General features: G+C 43.6%; 1 long non-coding RNA gene across 1 annotated transcript; it reads left to right on the top strand.

Annotated features, from left to right (window-relative positions):
- Window positions 1-48: 48 nt before the first annotated feature.
- Window positions 49-6,525, top strand: LOC123036421. The gene is made up of 3 exons (XR_006417138.1): window positions 49-225; window positions 6,007-6,158; window positions 6,306-6,525. It is a non-coding gene; the product is annotated as an uncharacterized LOC123036421 (long non-coding RNA).
- Window positions 6,526-19,841: the final 13,316 nt, after the last annotated feature.

Below are 19,841 nucleotides of genomic sequence, written 5' to 3'. Positions count from 1 at the left end.
GAAAGCTTCTTTCTCCCCCCCACCCCCGTCCTTGAAACCGAAAGGCGGGGACGGATGTGGAGGGGCTGAGCATGCTCCGTTGTAGGAGCTGAAGCCAAGCACGCTTTTCCCGTCTCTGCCCTCAAGGCAAGAATGGAGCAAAGGCACTGGGGGAGCTTTGGTGCAAGTCTAGGGCAAGTCTATTTAGCCATGAGCCTTCTGAGCTCAGTTGGGACCAACTTCCAGGTAAGCGGGTAGAGGATTGCAGCTCTCCGGAAAGCCAGGCCGCGTTCTGGCTTTCGGTGTAATAAGAAAGATCTTTGCCACCTTGGGGCTTGTTTTTGTTCCAGATGCGCAGACAGAGGCTTCTCTGTTCTCCCCTCCACTGCGCTTCAGCTGTCAAATTGTCTGAACAGAGGTCATTTTTAATGTATCTCTTTCTCGGCGCTCGAAACGCCGCAGTTTTTATTTGCTTAGTTGGAATACTTTTTTGCCCCCGCCTTCATCCTCTTTAAAATCAATCATCTCAACGTAGGTACAATAAGGTAACCGACAACGTTCCGAGTCACTGAAGCATCCTCAAGTTCAGAAGTCCGGGTTGAAACAAAAGGCACGCCAGCCAGGCCGACACTCTGTAGCAAAGAAACTGTTTCTCACTCGCCGCCTCGTGAAACAAAGTGGAACTTGGAAGACCGGGGGCTGCGTTCGCGTGTCCCTTCCTTTGCTCCCCGTTTCCCTTGTGTGTTATATTATGTAGGTGGGACTCCTGGTAACCTTTGTACTGATACTTTTAGAAAGGTTTTGAGACCTTTTTTGGCTAAAGAGGGGCCGGAGGGGGAGAAGAGCTTTTTTAAAATAAACAATGCGTAGCTTACCGGTATGGTGCTGTCCCAGCGCGCTCTCCCTTGTAACCTCCTTTGCTTTAGGAGAAGGTCGCTCGCAGACGCAACTCTTCTCACTCACTTGTGCAAACAAAAAAACAATACACTGTAGGAGTTACAGTGGCCTTTTCCAGTCTGCTTCCTTGCGGCTGTTTTGAATTGCAGCCCTCAGGCTGTCTGATCATGGACATTCTGGCCTGGGTGATGGGAGTCCTTTTTCTATGCAAAAGCAAGACTACAGCTGACTATTAAGAAAGCAAAAATAATGAACACAGAAGTACAGGACATTATTGCTAGCAACAAGAAATTAACACTGTGAAAGATTTCCTGTAGCTCAGTTCAGTCATCAATTCAAATGGAGACTGCAGCCGAGAAATTTGAGGAAGGCTGAGAATTGGAAAAGCAGCAATGGAGGAACTAGAAAATATCATCAAGTGTAAGGATGTTTCACTTGGAGCCCAAGGCCAAGATCATCAACACTGTTGTGTGCCTAATCACAATCTATGGGTGTAAAAGCTGGATAGTGAAGAATGACCGGAAGAAAATGGATGTGTTCAAAACATGGTGACATAGCAGAGTGACAGAGATGAACAAATGAGTCCGAGTTCAAATAAAGGTAGAAATTATCCTAGAAGCAAAAATGATAGAACTGAGGCTGCTATGCTTTGGGCACATAATGAGAAGGTAAGTCTCCCTGAAGACAACCATGCTAGGGAAAGTCAAAGTCAGAAGCAGAAAAAAAAAGGCCAAATATGAAAAGAAGGGAATCCATAAAGGAAGCCACAACCTTGAGTTTACAAGCCCTTAACAAGGCTGTCATTTTGGAGAGGTTCACCATAGAGTTAATGACGCAGAACAACACATTTTGGATTTTGCCTTTGCTAAGTGTTTTCAAATTATAGTTCTTTAGAAATAGAAACATAGAAACAGCGCGAGTCAGAAGGGATCTCCTGGGCCATCTAGTCTGACCCCCGGCTCCAGCCAGCTCTGCCCGCCATGTGCATGTCTAGCTTATCTTTGAACACCCTCAACCACCTCCCATGGAAGCCCTGTCCATACCCTCTTTTTGGGAAACCTTTCACTCACAGTTGATCAGTGGACTCCCATCAAAGCATGCATCAGGCATTGTTAATGAATTGAATTAATTGTTTCATACTAACAATTAGCGAGAAAGAATCAATTTTTATTTTTATTGGAAATGTGCGGCTTCGGCAAGGGGCGGCATAGAAATGTTTTAATAAATAAATAAATAGCATATTGAAATATACACTACCTGATTTTTTTTAAAAAAGATGTTAAACAGCATTGCTTAAGTTTCTAATATCTTAATAGGAAATAATATTCTCTAAACATTTCTTGGTCTTAGATTTCCGTTTCTAAGAGCTTAAAAAGATCTTGATCTCAACTTGAGTACCAGTTCCCCTTTTTATACATAATAGACAGTTCAGCTCAGTATTATGCAGATCTGGTGGACTTCTAATAATCTCCCCTGTATTAAAATAGTGTAAGCCATCCCGAGATGCCAGTGGTGGATAGGGTATAAAAGTTTTAAATAAATAAAACAGCACAGGCACATACCTTTTTGCATAGAAATTACTGCATAATTAATATTAGTTGATGCCCCATACTTTAGGGCTTATAGTCTTAATTATTTTATTGATGTTAAACATTGGACATAAATTTAAATCAGATAAAGAGGGTGTGTACCTTTCAGGCTAGATCCAGTTACGTCTAAATCACATAAATATAACTCACACTTTTTTATTTTTTTGCTCATTAAATGAAAAATAGAAATACGGCTTAGAACAATCGAGTCTCACCTCCCTTCAGGAAGGAGTAATCCTGTGAGACCCTGAACAGCTTTCGATGGGTCATAGGATATTTTGAATTCTGGGATGGAGACCATGTGCCAACCTCAGAACTAGGAACTGAAAATCCAACTGGTCCTTCTGCTGCCATGGAAAGAGCTGCATTAGTTGTCCTCTGAGCTTAGGAACACAGCCTAGGAGAGGGATAAAGGGTATTTAGTTTTAATTGCTGGTCAGAGGCAGAGGAGTAAAGTCTTGCTCCCATTTTCATTTTGGAGCAAAATGAGACAATAATTCATTTATTTATTTTGGGGAGAAAATCGTACTGGGGCAGACGGGATGTGATGTGGAGCACTGATGTGGAATGCACTCTGGATGCGCTGGACTGTTTCCCTTCACTTCCAGTGAGCCAGCCTGTCCCAGTGGGGCTTGCAGGGGAACACATCACACCTGGAGGGTACTGGGTTGGGAAGGCTGTAACAGAGCGTGTGGGAGGTACCTTTCAGGTGCACTTTGTCCTCCTTTGTTTGGCCTTCCACTGGCTCTTCTTTGAGACCAGATGAAACCTTTTGAGCTCAAATGCCCAAATGACAGTAGAAGAGCGCCTTCAGGCAAGAATGGCGCATCAGCATGTTTGGGCTGCCTTTGCCAGTAGCTCCAAAGTCTGTTCCTAGAACATGCATATAATGCCAGATTGCGTCATGTTCCATTGGTCGTCTTCCTTAGTTCTCCCCACTGATGTTGGTCCTTACCATGCTAAGTGCGCTTGTGCAGTATTGCCCACTGCCTGCTTCTTTTATTCTTTTATTTTGGGTTAAAGTCGAAATGGATTACATACTGATTTATGCCCTGCAGGCTTCAAAGAGGGCCAGTCGCAGTTTCTGGCAAGCATTCAGTGCTGCTGTGTTCAGTGCTGCTGTACAGGACATCATGTGGCTTCAGTCATGGGGCTGTTTTGTACATTGGTAGATGAGAATTTGTTGTTGTTAGTCACAAAGTCGTGTTCGACCCAGCATTCCTCCAGGCCCTCCTGTCCTCCACCATCCCCCGGAGTCCACCGAAGCTCACACCAACTGCTTCAGTGACTCCATCCAGCCACCTCATTCTCTGCCGTCCCCTTCTTCTTTTGCCATCTATGAGAATTAGGAATCAACAGATCCTTGTTTCATGGACATCACCTTTGCATGAGGGTTTTAATAGGATGCACATTCTACAGTTGAGGAAGTGGACTATAGCCCATAAAAGCTAATGCCATAATAATGTTTTTTAATCTTGAAAGTCCCCTCCTCCTCCTCCTCCTCCTCCTCCTCCTCCTCCTCATCATCATAATCATTTCATTTGTCTGGATGGTTTCAATGATCTTAAGAACAGTGAGTCTCTCATAAAACTAAGCATTTTCTGCATATTTTCAGAATTGTGGCATACATTGAAGGACCTTTGAACATAATAACCCTTGTTGCAAACATCCTATCAGCAGACAGGATTCTTCAGTCAGAATACTCAAAAGTTCCAACCCTCGAGCACCAGCAGTTTTCTGACTTGCTAGCACCCATAGCAAAAGGGCAGGAAACCAATAATAGAGGCAGGTCTTCCAGCTGAATGGACACTAGACCCAGAGTGTGGTGAGAAGCCAGTTAATATAGCAGGGTTGCTGAAGTTAAATAGCCCTGGTCAATACCTAGGAAATCTAGCGAATCCATTGTATGCAGCTTTGCATGAGTTCCATGATGGAATGAGCTAGATAAAGTACCTTTGGAAAGGGGAGTCCCTGGAGTTAATCAAGGAGTTAAACCTACAGGGTGCCCCCGAGTCTGCATTTAGAAGTAAGGATGAAACTGGAAAGGACTGTACCCAGGTGGCCATGTATCGTCTCTTGCAGGGACTAGTCCTCCACTGTAAGGCTGTCCTGCCCAATTCTGGCTAATGGTTGCTTAGCACTTCATAGTTGAACAGGCGCTGGAATAGGCAGGCACAAAGATCTTTTGTGTTCCATGAGATGCACTATGTTTCTATGTAAATTATTATAATTCTCTAAATTTGCATCTACATGTATATATTTACACATGCAAATATTATGCAAATAGGTGCCCTCTTCTGCTCTTTGTTATGGCGCTATACGTCCTCTTTTGGGGTGGGGGAAAGATTCATAATTAGCCACACTAACTGTCTCAGTAGTGGGCACTGTTCAATGACATCCATGTGCAAGCCAGATTGGATTTTTTGCCGAATTGGTAACAGAAAAAAAGGGGTTGACATGAAAGAAAATGGAAGGAAATCTACACCGTGGCTTGAATGAAACTGGATAGCACCCAATAAATAGCTGAGGTAGGAACTGAAGGATGGATATAAGGGAAATTCAACAGGCAATTAAAATAACTTAGAAGATTCTTGAAAACAGTTCTTAGTGATTCATAATTATATTGATGAATAATGACAAATACCACAAACAAATGCATTGTGCATAAAATTAATTATGTTAAAAGAATAGCTAATCTGTCTCTGTGTTGATAACATATAATTATGACGATGCCTTTCTCACATGTTTTTAAATAATGTCATTTCGATTCATAATTCAGAATAGGTATTTTGACATTTAATACATGTTGCGATTTATATAATATTTTCAATATAATTGCACTGTGCCGCATTAAAGAATCTAACGCAGCCTACTCAGAGACGTTTCTTACCACCACATGAACATTTAAATAAGAGTATGGAAACCTATTATTCACAGAGATAACCCATTGCAAATTGACAACAGGGAATCAAAGGAATAGCACTGCTTTTTTTAGGGTGCAATCTTATGCATGTTTTGACAGAAAAAAGACCTACCACTCACAGCCTCCAGTTGATTGTACCTTTACTCAATAGCATTTTTCTTTTAAAAATATCCTGCATGGAGTTCATATTAAATTTTAGTGAATTTTTCACGGGTTCATGAACTGCAATGATATCATTGTAACTTTAAAATTATGCGACCAAAATGTGCTTTTTTGGGAAAAAATAAGGATGGCTTGTCCTGCAGAAATTCAGTTATTCTGTATTTGCCAATAGTGAAATGCTGAACTTATGTAGCTAAAATGGCACCACTCATGTGCCAGAGAAAGAAAGCAGAAGGCTTGGAGAACCCTGAAGTTTCTTGAAGTTAAAAAAAAAAAAAAAGGAGGGGGAGCAGGGAGGCTCCTGAGAACATCCCTAATGAGGATTGATCATGCTCACTGAAGATAGAATGCTGAATATCCTTTTTGGGAACATGGATTTAACGGGGTGCCTGCAAAACTGCATGGCTGGCTGGCACCCTTACAAGGAGCACTCTGCTCGGTGACATTCTATTTCAGGTGCTGTTTGTCATCCGGTTGCTGGATTAGTGTGACCAGTAGTGCTGGGCTGGGTGTCTGCCCATCTGGGTTCTGGTCCTGTCACGGCCATGAACTTCACTGACTAACTCCCAAGGTGGTTGTGAGGATAACATAGAGAGGAGAAAGATCATGTAAGTTACCTTGGGTTCCTTGCATGCTGAATTAGGTGGGATGATGAGGGTGATAATGGGGGATTGATGTGTGTCAACCATTCCCAATTTATGAAGCATCTCCATATCATTTTGTGCTTTTCCTATTCTCCTGCCATCTTTTTTTAGATCACAGAAATGTATTAGGTGGTTGTTGCAAGATGAGAACACGAGAAGCCCTCACAGACAGCTCAGTGCTGTTCTTCCATCTGTGTCAAGAGACAAGCGCTGGTGGATCCAACTGCCACTTTGTCATCCCTTCATTATTGCCCTTTCTAGTTGGCCCCATTTTATCAGGGAAAGACATAAATGCAATAATAAACAAGTCAATAAACATTTGTGGTCAGTATCTATAGGTTTCAGTGGCTGCCTGAAGTTGTCAGCTGATTTTACTGCTCAGTGGAGAAGCACCAGGGATTAAAGTTGCCAACGGGGTCCAGCTATGGCCAACTCATGATCAGGCCCAGTGGGATCCTCAGTTCTCCTGCCAGTGTTGAGGGGTCACCACAGGAGCTGCAGGAGAGTTGGCCTGACAGGCGCTGGAAGCAGCAACTTGCATCAACAGTCATCCACTTCCTTGCCTGTGCTGGGAAATTGGGCTTGCCCTCCAGCAATCCAAGTCTTCTGGCATCAGCAGGAGCACAGTGCGGGGAGACCAAACTGGGATGCAGAAGCTGCTGCTTGGCTGGGGCCAAGGGCTGGGAAAGAAGGGGCAGAGAGAACTGCCCCCCCTCCACTCACCGAGATGAAGCAGAGGGAGGCAGGCACATCTTGGGGTCACCACTGCGCATGGCTATGACAGGGAAAAGCATCCTCAAGTCCCCCCCCCCCCCCCACGCACACCTGCTGCAGTTCCTGGAAGTGCTGCATCAAGGGAAGGCAGCATGTTTGGGTGGGACAAACAGACTGAGGGATGATCAAGGCTGTGAGCAGGGTGCAGAGGCGTGTCCCACTGGGTCTCTCTGGAAGGGGCCCACTGAACATGCTGCCCACCCACAGCTGCAATTGCCCCATCTTTGTGCCTGCTGCAAGGGCAGGATGGGGTGCATTTGTCTGGGTCTCCTCAGGAGTGAATGCACCACTCCCACCCACAGTTCTTCACCCTCAGTTTGCTGGGCACCTGTGGGCACAAAGCAGGGAGGCACGGGGGCAAGCCAGTGTCTGTCATGCACCCATCTCTGAGTTTTGAGAGGGACTTTGAAAGGTGGTGCAGGGCAAGAGGTGGCACTGCGACTTCCATGCACCTTCATCCCTGCAGCTTTTGCCCATTACCCCCAGAAAACGGGGCAGAAGGTACCGAGGGGCCTTGCATATCCTCAGCCCCTGCTGCTGCAGCAACCAAGCAGTTGTTCCTGGGTGCTGCTGTTGCTGCATCCAAAAAGTAGGCATACTCAGGTGGACCCTTGCCTTTCACCTTCCTTTCCTTGCTTCAAGGGGTGCAAGACGGTCATACTCCCCCATCCCTCTCTTTACAAAGGTCATCCAAGAAGGCAAGCAGGCCAGCTTGCTTTCCTAAACCAAGCCCGACATGTGACTGAACTGGATCTCGACCATCTGTTTCGTTTGAGAGTGCTTGGAGTTGACTGGCAAACACCTGTTCATGCACCTTGCCCAGGAAAGGAACATTGGCCACTGTCCTCCAGTTGTTATCCAGGTTAAGGTTGGGAGGTTTTGGCGGTGGGGTGGGGTGGGGTGGGGGGATGAGCAGTGACCTAATCATTATCTTCCTTAAAGAGGCTGATGCTACTCTCTCTCTCAAGGACCTCCTGGACCCAGCTTGATCAGCCTTCCTGCACAAACGTGTCGAAGCAGCCCGCCAGTTGTCTCCTAGTCCCAGAACGTAGCTGGGTACGAACCATTCAGGAATAGCCCCACTGGATAACTCTGAGGAGATGCAATGGTGCTGGAAAACAGCTCCCTCTTTGCCATTATTGCCACCATGGGAGAGATCTGATATCAGATCTGTGTTTACTCAGACTTGCATGAGTTTTCCACCACCTGGTTCTGGCCATCTTGGCTCTTCATAGCCCTCAGCACAGGGGTAGGCAAAGGAACTGGCTGGGATCAGCTCAAAGGAAGTAATTATGGCACCAAGTCATTTCTGCACTGCACGGTGAGACCTGGAATGCAACAAGAGCACCAGCCGTGCCAGTGAAAAATCCCACAAATCCACTCTTTGCTTTTCCTTTGTGACGTTTCCTTTTTAATTTCTGGCCTTGCTAACCTGCCCAGCTGCTATCTGGCCCCAGTAATTCCTTGTGGCCTTGCAACCTGGACAACCCTTAAAAGAGGCAACTTATTCTCTTGGCTGGATATGGCAATTCATGAGGCCCACTGATGATAGATATGTCACATCTCGATGGACGACCTCCCACCAAAATAGTTATCTCCCACAATTTATACCGACACATGTTTGTATAAATAAAGCTTCAAGGTGAAATGCTGCCGAGAACAACATGATAACCAGCAATTGTGTGGGAGACTCAAAAAGTTAGACAGCTCTGGATTAATATTTACTCATTTTTATTGTAATGCTGGATTGGAAATGGAAAACAACACCAGCAGAGGGACTCTTTGAATACTCAGTGGAGTTTTGCATTCAATGGGTAATTCTATTCCAGAAGCTTTTTTGAATGCTTTACTAGTAATAGAAACCAAGTGGGAGAAACCTATTCCATATTTTAGTGATGACATTTTCACAGTAAATATATACACACACATTTTTTAAAAAGCAAGGGAATTCTGCAAAATACCATGAAGTCTTTAAGCACTGAATCACAGCCATATACTTTGATTGTTTAATGTTTACATGCGTACGTGTATGTGTGTTTCGAACACAGATAAATAGGTGGATATACCAATATGCATGCATACACATTTATATACATGTAAACATTAAAGATTTCAGAGCATTTTGCTGTGATTCAGTACCCAAGGACTGTCTGGTGTTTCACAGAATTCCCCAGAGATCTATAAATGCTTCTGTGCTAGAGGTACCCATTCTAGCTTGAGTCACTTATACCAGTTTATCAAACTAACGAGCCATTGAGTGATGCTATTTCCAAGTTCAAGCTCCACCAGGGAAAGAATGTGAAAAACAAAACTGAAATTTTAGACAGACCTGAATTCCTAAGGGCCAAGACAGCTAGAATTTATTAACTCGTGCACGCCAAAGCTCACCAAGAATAATGTTCTCTGAGCTTTTTCCTCCACAAATCTTACCATCTTTCATAAAATCCAGGGACGTGGGTCGGCTACATCATTCTGGATTTGGCAAGGTGTCGTGATTTAGCTTTCCGCTAAACAGCCTTTGTGAGCATTGCTCCTCTGATACAAATGCTGGAGAAAGCTGGGGAGGAAAGGGGAATTGTATCATTTACTTGCTTATATTACTAAGGGCTTGTTCACACTTATGAACTAATCACTCACTAGCTGTGTCAGGCGATGATGTGTGTGAACGAGCAATCAGAAGTAAATCACTATAGATCAAACTTTCCTATAACTCGACCTCAACTCATACAGAAGCTTCTCTGCCATTTTGGCTAATGCAGAGGAAGGGGTAAAAAACAGAGTCCACTCCATGGACTCTGCTGAGAGGTCAGCACCTACATCCTCTGAACTGTTACCATTCAAGCTGATTGCTACAAGGACTTGGCAACCTAAGAACCCAATTTGCTTGCTTCCTCTTACTTCCTCATTATCCTTTCCTTTTGTGTCATGTCCCTTGGATTGAAAGGATGGTCTTTTTCCATACTGACCTGGAGTAAGCCCTCTAGGGGCCTCTTTGGCCAATGTTAATGATGATGGTGTCTTTCAACAGAGCTAGTCAATGCATTCACTGTTGGCAATCAAAGGTGTGTGGAGATTATGTTGTACAGCATACAATTTATTTAATTAACTTAAACTTCTGTGTGCCACCATTATTGCATTAGTTTAAAAGAGGGTTTGTTACATATATGGCCAATACAACAGCACACAAAAATGAAGCTGAAGAAAATATTAAAATGGATGCACAATCATTTTAGTGGTGTTCTTGGTGCTTTCTTATCAACTTGGATTGCATTGGTATGCTGAGAGCACCAGGTTCCTAGATACTATTTTACTATCCCCAAATTTGCACTTTGAAAGGCAATGCTTTACCGTATTTCTGAAAACAAGGAAATGCAACCCTTTTTCTGATCTGTTGCTGTTTCCATTGTGGCATCCTTATTGATACACTAATTTATAGCTTATTTTTCCTCCAGGAACTTTCAGGAAGTACATAGGGTTCCTCGCCATGGGTTATCACACTCATGGTGTGTTGTTGGGTTTGTGGTTAACACATGGTTTGTGAGCACAGCTGGGCATACACAACTCGATAATCCATGTCTCAACAACAACCCACAGTTCAATGACAACCCAACCTCAACCCGTACTCAATATGTGTGTTGTCTGAACCCAGTCAAGGGTCCATGGTAATTAATTAAACTTCAGGGTCAAGGGGAAACTAGAACTTAGATTAAACTTAACTTTAGATGTTAGAACTTGTCCAACACCAAACTTGGAATAGAAAATTTCTGGATCATGACCCTGCTCTGGCTTGCAGAGTTTCAGCAGCCAGCCTGTGTAGGTCTTTGGGTGCTTCCCTGGGAGAGGGCTTGCTAATGGAGCCCCATGCGTTAAGGCAACCCCAACTCTTATTTCCAATCAGAAATAGCTGAGATTACCCTGGGTACTGCTCTCTGAGTTGAAGAGATGTGAGTGGCAGGGAACATGCATTGAGCAGATAGATAGTCTTCCAAGTGCTGGCCAAGAGGCACTGTATGGTCTCTTCTGCCTCCGTGTGTCACCAGAAGCCAGGGATCTGGCCAACAAAGAGCAGCTGCTTTTCTGAGTGCCTGCTCAGTGCCAGTCCCTACTTCTAGACAGGCTGTAATATTAGTGATGCAAAAACCAAAGAACACACCAGTTTCGTTGTTATCTAAACCAAAAAACATATATGTGTACATCTGTGAATTTAATGCCATCCCAAAACCCCACCTGCTTTTTTGCAACTCTCATTTCCTTGCAAAATAAGTAGACATCCAACTAAACATAAATAGTACTGTATGTTCTTACCTGGGAGGAAGCACAAAGGAACCTGGTAAAGTTTTCCTTTAGAAATGCACAGAAATGCATTTATGATCCATCTAGTCACTGCTTAGTGTAGTCCAGTTTGTAAGATCAGCCGTCACTGAGGAGCAATGGAAAGCAGCATATCAACTGCTAATACTCTGGTTTAGCCTACCAAACTGTACAGACAAATCATTATAGTCATGCATGCAACGTGACAATCAAATGCGTATGTTTTGAACTAGTGCAACTCCCATCAGCCTGAGCCTGTACAGCCATCAGAGGTAATGGGTGTCATAGACCAAAATATCTGGAAGGCTCCAGATTAGGGAAGGTTAGTGTACACCCAACATGTGTAGAATTATTATTATTACCATTATTATTATTTCATTTCTATACTGCTCCACAGCTGAAGCTCTCTGGGCAGTTTATAATGATTCCTCTGATGGAAAATGCTAATTTATCCAGGGTGTAATCCATGGATAAATTCCATTTTGTAATTGGAAGCACATACAGACTTCCCCATGGAAAAAATAAGAAAACTTTAAAATGTGCATTGCATAACATCTGCTGCAGGCTCAAGGTTATCAAAATCTTGGACATGAAAGAGGAAAAAAAAGGGAGAAGCAGCATCAAGAAAGCATGGGGGAAACAAAGAGAGACCCACAAAATTGAAAAAGGAGTGTTATAAAATAATAAAAGGCCTTTATTATTTATAATAGATAATAATAAAAGGCCTTTATTATTCACTGTACCTTTATAACATGCTGCCACATATTTTCCAATGGACTGTTTATCTTACTGGGCTTTGTAAAGAGCAAAATGTTAGTAGATGATTTAGAAATAGTGACAGAATTTAAGGGTACAATGTCTGGCTAATGGTCTCAGGTGGAGAAAACTAACCCAGGCTTTATCCAAGAGTGGTGTAGAAGAATATGGGAGATGTCTTATGTGGTCAAACTGCAACTGTGGTTAGAGGCAGGGCTTAGCTGAGATCATATTGCTCCAACCACAGAGTGACCCAGATGGAATGGCTTTGTCTAACTTAAGACGAATACACTGAGGGCAGTGATTGGATTCCTGATTGTCACAGGGCCAACCAATCCGTGCTCCATGAACAGTATGTTTGTCTGCCAACTGGAGTGTTCCCCGTCAGTTCTGTTTGGGGGAGAAAACTGTATATCCATCTGTAATGCAGAAAAATGCATTTCATTGCAGCTTCACTGCTAAAAGTAATGTCTTCAAAATTATTCCTCCATTACACCGATGGACATGTTTTTGCTTTCTGCCCTTGTGAAGCAGAGTTATGAGTTCTTCTGGTGCAACCTTTTCACTGAGTTTGGCAACCTGCTGGTCTCTACAAGCAATGACATGGAATGGCAGAGTTCTTGGGTGGTAAAATGGATGGCACCACTTCAAACTACAATAAGACTAGCTCAATTTTAAATGAATTTTCCCCCTGCAGATAAGAAACTAAGGCAGCAAAAGAAAGGATTACAAAGTGCTACCTTAAGATGCACATTTTGGTTTTACAGGAGAGTTTAGGTTTTGCTCTGGGGTTTTTTTTGGGGGGGGGGTTGTTCTGTTCTTTGAATAGGGAGCATGCTAAAGAGATACCCCAAACCTGAACTGGTGCAGTCCTCTAAGAGCCTGGGATCTGTCAGTCTCCTTATGATGTGTGGTAGATTGGAGTAGTGCTATCAAATCAAGATCCTGCTCATTCAAGAGCTTGGTGAGGCACTTTGTGTTGGATAATGCAGCAGGGCCCACACTAGCCCTGGACCAGGAAGCCCTAATGTCCCTGGCACAGGACTTCCTGCTTGGGGAACTTGGCAGGCTGACAATTCCTTATTCCTGATGTTATGTGCACTTGCAGGGGCTGGATGCACAATATTTTCCCCCTCCCCACAATATTTTTTTTAATATATGTCAGGGCTGACACTGCTGGATCAGAGCATTTTCCCCCTTCCCCTCCATCACTGTGAATGCACGCAGCAAGTTGCGGTGAGTAGGACAATGAATGCCATCTAGGCTCAGCTATAATGTATCTCCTCCTCTTCCTTATCTCGATATCCCACCTATTCCCAGTGAACGGGATTCTCAGCGGCTTCTCCACCCCACCTATCCCAAGTAGGATGTCCTCCAGGTGTGTGGAACCAGCATTCCCACCCACCCTTGACAGCAAGACTGGCTGGGGTGGCAGTCCTACCCATTTGATGTCTACCAGGTTGGGCAAGCCTGCAGAAGCCATTGCTTGGTCTAGGTTGTCTCTTAGCGGCCTGAGCTAGCCACTCACGCCTCTCTACCAGATTCCTACCACATAACGTACACGTGGAGTGTGTGTTCTTGCCCATTAGAGGGTGCTGTTCGGTTGCAGATGCCATTTTCTTGTATTTGCACAGAACCGCTGCTACAATCGAACAGTTCTTTGAAATCTGCTCTCAGAGTCTTTTTTTAAAAGGCTCATTAGTGTGAAATTCCATTCCAAAGAGCCTAGCCTAGCTCTGAAAACTTCAATACCAGAATAAATTCCAGCTCAGCTGTATTAAGCAAAACACCTAACAAGTTTAAATTCCAGAGCTCCCTGGTGTCTCTAGACCACTTGTCGTCTCTGCCTGCCAATATAAAGGTAACTTCAGAGCAATGCAACTCTTGTCCCCCTGGGGCGGCATGAAAATGAGGTGTACCTCTCGAGAGGCCTATTCCTGTGAACTCTCTAAAAGAATTCAAACACGGAAATAAGAATATATTATTGATACGAATGCTGAGCAGGTTTTGTTTTTTCCAAAGCACTGAACAAAGATTAACGAATGGTTTTTTCCCCTCTGCACATTAGGTCGTTGCGGGAGAAATGTGCATTCTTATCTCTCAAGCACAGTAAATGGAGGGTGTTTGTGTTACAGGTCAGACCAAAATACACTATAGCAAGGGGAAATCTGTTGTATCTCCTGCACAACAAGCCTCGTGGAGGGCATGTGACATTTTTGACAAGAACTGCACATTTTGGGAGCTGACCAGTGGCAGGCCCAGAGATCTTGCACCAAAGAGATGCTGCAGTAGGGATCGTTCATCCCGTCTACCGCACAAATATGCCCTTTTGCCATGCAAATTCGGCTTGTCTGTTGAGTTCTGGAAATAAGCGTGCCAGGTCACTTACACAGGTCACTGTATAAGTGACAGAAACAGGTCACTGTTTTCCCCCCTTAGTTTTATGACTGCATCCTCTGATTTCTAGAAACTTACGAGAGTGTTTAGCTATGGTCTGGCCGTTAGATAGACCTTAGGAAGCTATTTTCAGATGTTTTGAAAGGGCAGCAAGGTAGGATTATGCTATTTTCAACCCAAATATGGGAACTTTTTGTTTTTTAATCATAAAGCAACATGCATGCACTTGCATCACATGGTGAGGGACAGAAATAGATAGGAGAGATTTTGTTTCAGATTCTCATTTCAGGCTTCAGACAAAGTACTGTGATCCAATCACTAACTCTCAAAATAACCTACTTTACAGGACTCTTGAGAAGATCAAAGAAAACACAAGGTGCAGCACCTGAGTTCCTTAAGAAAAAGGCCTTAGATGATGATGATGACGACAACGATGACGTTTAAATGCAATATTTTCCCCTCTTGTAAGGAACTGAAGACAGTTTGCCTGTTCTTCCTTCTCTGCATCTAGAGTGCACCAATTTATTTATTGATTTATTTTACTTTTTATACCACCCAATAGCTAAGGCTATCTGAGCAGTCAACAAAAGTTAACATCAAACAGACTTTAAACACACATACACACACACTCATTTAAAAGAATAAAACTAATAGTAATTTCTATGATTCAGCATAAAAGCATAGCAGCAGTGTAGAATAACACACACACACACACACACACACATATATATATATATATATATATATATAGAGAGAGAGAGAGAGAGAGAGAGAGAGAATAGGTAAAATTTTAATTATTAAAATACAAGGCAAATAAGAGTCTTCACCTGGCACAAAAAGAATACAGAGAAGGCACCAGGTGCACCTCTTTGGGAAGCTCATTCCACAACTGGTGTGCCACTACCAAAAAGTCCCTGCCCCTGGTAGCCACCTATCTCACTTCCTTTCGAAGGGGATTCTAGAGAAGGATTCCCTAAAGATGATCTCAGGGTCTTGGTAGGTGTGAGGAGGCAATCCTTAGATAACTTGGCCCCAAACCACTGACGGCTTTGAATGTTAGTACTAGCACTATGAATCAGGCCCTGCCGTCAACTAGTAACCAGTGCAGCTGGAAGAGGACCAGTATAATGTGTTTTTGTGAGCCAGCACCCAGGAACAGTCTTGCTGCCCTTCTTTGGATCAATTGAAGTTTCTGGACTGTTTTCAAAGGCAGCACCACCTACAGCTCAAGATAGTGCAGGAAGCCTTACATGTAAACACCAGAAACTCAGCCTGGATGACACGCTCAAATTCGCCCACCAGGTGCTTAAGGAAGCCATATTTACAGCTTCAGATGCCACACATCTGATCTATTTCACCTCAAATCTAGCTCAAAAATATCACAAGATACTCATTTGTTAGTGCAACATTGGCTGAACCCTGTAACTCTCAGCCCCAATTAACAGGAATCCTTAAGTATGGGTAACTGATCTGTTTTTGGCATGAAGTCACACTCTACTTACAGTTGTTATGGAATAATCAAATCGAGCTGTGACAACCCAGATTCAAGCTAGATGCCAGGAAATGCTTCTTCAGTGTCAGAGCAATACGACAATGGAACCAGTTGCCTAGAGAGGTCGTGGGCTCTCCCACGATAGAGACATTCAAAAAGAAACTGGACGGCCATCTGAGTGGGATGGTGTAAATGGGGGTCCTGCAACAGCAGGGGGCTGGACTTGATGGTCTTCATGGCCGCTTCCAACTCTACTATTCTATGAGCATATGGGTCTTAGCTCTGCCTTGTCATTTTCTGGCTCCCCTTGCCCACGCACCAAGATTGTAAGTTTCTCATGTCAGGGGCTCATCTTTTGCTTGTGTCACTCAGGAAAGAGTCAGACAGCTGCATGCAGTAGACAAGATCTGGGTCCAAAGGAATGAAATTGGGATCCTACCAGCCAGATTAGTATATTTGGAGAACGTGCCCTAGACTTACTAGGTACACACCAGTGATGATATGTATACTGCAGGGAATATCTGTTGAAGGCTACAGAGATTACACAGAGTAAATATGTTATGCGAATGCAAAAAAGGCAATAGTCAGAACTTAAGTATCCAAGTAGCAGTTCAACATGACATGAGTTTTCATCTGCTCATAAGCTACAGGGATTCAGGCTACAGTTGATAAGCTTATCTTGAAGTAAAACAGAAGTTAGGCTGCTGAAATTCTTACCATTTTGCTGCCATTATACAGCTGAGAGTCAAGAACTGTCAAATTACATGAGCAATAGCAATCCATATTCAAAAGGGAGAACTGTTGACAATTGCCTTTCCTCCCTTCTTTTGCTTCCATCCGTGCATGCTACAAAGCAAAGGGCTAAGCAAAACTGAGGCTGGATATTGAGCGAGTTTACTGCACAACACTCACCCTGTGAAAAAGCTAATGCTGGGTGGATTGTTCTTGGAGTGACTCCTGGTGTACCTGGCAGATGAAGGGGCTTCTCATGGGTTTCCCCCTCCTCCTTCCTCTTGGTGCCTCACCCGGAATCCCTGGGATTTCAAGGGCATATTCTGGCTTCTACTGGAAAGAGTCAGGCTCTGAAGGGTCTTATATTTGAGGAGTGGGTCTGATCCTGACGGCAGTGATGGCTCCACTGGGATGCTTGGGCATCACTGACACTGGTGGTCATTGGCAGCCACCAATGTCACTGTTGCCGGTGGTCCCCTGGGCAAGCTCAGCAAGAGTGTCAAGGAGTTTTTGCTGCACTTGCTGAGCAGATCAGTCACCCCTCCCTGTACCCACATGGGGGCCAACTGGCCACGTTCAGAGGATATCATGGACACAACCACCCCTAGAACAAGGGTTGGCAGGTTATCCACAATGGGTTGTTGTGTTGTGTGACGCAGTCATTGCTACCGTCCACATAAGACTCCCTAATGCAATATAGGCTGTTGGAAAAGGAGCAAACAGACAAATAGAAGATCACAATGAGTAGAAAAGTAATGAGAGTGATAATTTTTCCCTTGGATTGCACCGAGAATAAAAGATGGCTTCAGTGCTGACATTGGTGCAGTTACAGATGATGAGGCAGAGGACAATGTTGACTTGATTTTCTTCCCCTTGCCCTCTTTCATCTTCTTCTCTCTGTCTTTTAAAAAACAATCACATTATATCTTCTCATAAGATATGAGGAAGATTGTTATCTGGTATAATGAAAACCCACATGACAGGCCGATAAAACTTAGCAGCTGTTTATAAAGTCTTGTAAAGGCACTCTCAGAGGTATACAGATAAGGAAATCACATAACTGAAATGGCTAAAAACAGCATGAGATACTCACAGAGCAGGAAACAAGGGATAATGACTGGAGGGTGCATTGAAATCCTGCACAGGCCAGAAGGATACGTGCAAAGACACAAGGAGCAGTTAGGTCACCAACCCGATAGAAGTACAAGCCCTCTGACCCCCTGGCCTGTAGAAGATTTAGCAACTTTTCTCTTCCTCCAATGTAGACAGTGTTGGAGGAAGAAAAAAGAAGGGGATTTGCTAGCCCAGAGACAAGGTACGTACCCCTGTTTCCAGCTACAATTTGCTCCTGGTGGAATTGTGAGCCAGGGCTTGCAGGTGAGCAGCTCAGGTAGGTTTCTATTACCAGGGATGTTGATGCCACCTGCCCCCATCCCAAATTCCCTGCTCCCTTAGCTCTTAGCTGCAATTCTCATAGCAGCTGCAGAAGGGGAGCTTTACCAATATACCGATCCTCGTCGTAATGCAAAGTATTTTGGAGTGATCTTGAATAGGTAAGTAAGATCACTTCAGGAAGGACTTGCTCCGGCTGGACGTACAAACTGCTAGAACTGGTTTATCAATCAAGTTCAATGAAGTGGCAGATTATTTGGACCAGCTATGGGGACTGTCATGATGAGCAGCTTCACTTAAAAAAAATGCTGCAGTACCAGCATTTAACTCCTGCTCCAGCTCCCTCCCTCTGCGGCCAGCCTCATTTATGTTTTCAATGAGGAAAGCAGTGAAACCAGGTAATTTTAGATACTGACTTAATAGTTGAATGGGTGGTGTATCACTATGTGTATTACTGCAGCTGTGAAGCAGCGGGTCCATAGCTAATGTGGTAGATCCCATGGTTTGCATGTCGAAGGTCCCACGTTTGATCCCTGGCATATTTGCTGTTACTTAACCGGAATGGCCAGTTTAATCCGCCTGCTTCTGAACGTGTATTTCTACTTGACAATCCACTGTTGCTATGAGCTTTGCAAAGTGTCATCAAGCCCACCCTAAATCATAATAAACTCCACATCCATTGTGCGCCAGTGTTCTAAGCCTGTGTCAATGCACTATTTCACTAATTAAAAGGGTCACCAGTTCACGTCCTGATGGGATCCTGGTGCTTCCCCCCCACTCTCATTACAGGAGGAATAAGATAGAAGAGAGAAAAAAATGAAAGACAAATCCACATTTTTTAATAATTATGCTAAATTGGAATATAAGAATTAGACCTCTCACAACAGAAATAAAGCTTTTGATTAAATGTGGGGACTGGAATTTGCAAGTTTTCTTCATGGTGATTCAACACTAATTAGGGGCTGATGATCAGATCCTAAACAGCTACTTGCACATGATTCTTCTCTGTCATCACTTTTGTAAGTTAACATAGAAACATAGAAACAGAGCGAGTCAGAAGGGGCCTCCCGGGCCATCTAGTCTGACCTCTGGCACCAGCCGGCTCTGCTCACAACATGCCCACCATGTGGACGTCCAGCCTATCCTTGAACACCCGCACCGATGGTGCCTCCACGACCTCTCATGGAAGCCCATTCCACACCCTCGGGGTCCTAAGGATGGATGAATACATTCATTCTGCTTTCTCTGAGTTTCTCATATTTCTAGTCTTAGATTGGCTTCATCTGATTTCTGTTCATTTTTTAAAGCCCATGCAAATATGTGCATGTATTTTGTGTGCATTCCTCCTAATTTTATTCAATTTTGTAGTCAATTTTACCTAATATATACACATTTTGCAAGCAATTTCTGCTATTAGAATATATTTTGTATATTTTCACTGACATATACATTTCCCCCTGCACATTTTCTCCTAATACATGCATTTTTGTATGCAATTTTTATCGGAAAACTTCACATGATTAGATCTGGTCAAGTATGAATGTGGAGGGATACTGAATTTTGGTGCACGAAGTACACATGAAATAGGTTTGCATTAAAATCCAAAATGAACAAATGTTTTCTCCATCCCAGTTTGCAAGGTTGGTAATTTCCCTGCAGCATGGAGGTATAGTAATTTTCAGTGACTGTGTGGCTTATTAAATAACCCTGAGGGTAAATTCTCATGCTCACTTTTGGATATCACTTTATAGCAGGCTTCCATGTGAAGTCTGTGGACAGTTTCTACATATGGC

This window comes from Varanus komodoensis, unplaced genomic scaffold (assembly GCF_004798865.1).
Source record: "Varanus komodoensis strain SLA01 unplaced genomic scaffold, ASM479886v1 scaffold8, whole genome shotgun sequence".
NCBI lineage: Eukaryota > Metazoa > Chordata > Lepidosauria > Squamata > Varanidae > Varanus > Varanus komodoensis.
This window is presented reverse-complemented; position numbering and strand designations above follow the sequence as displayed.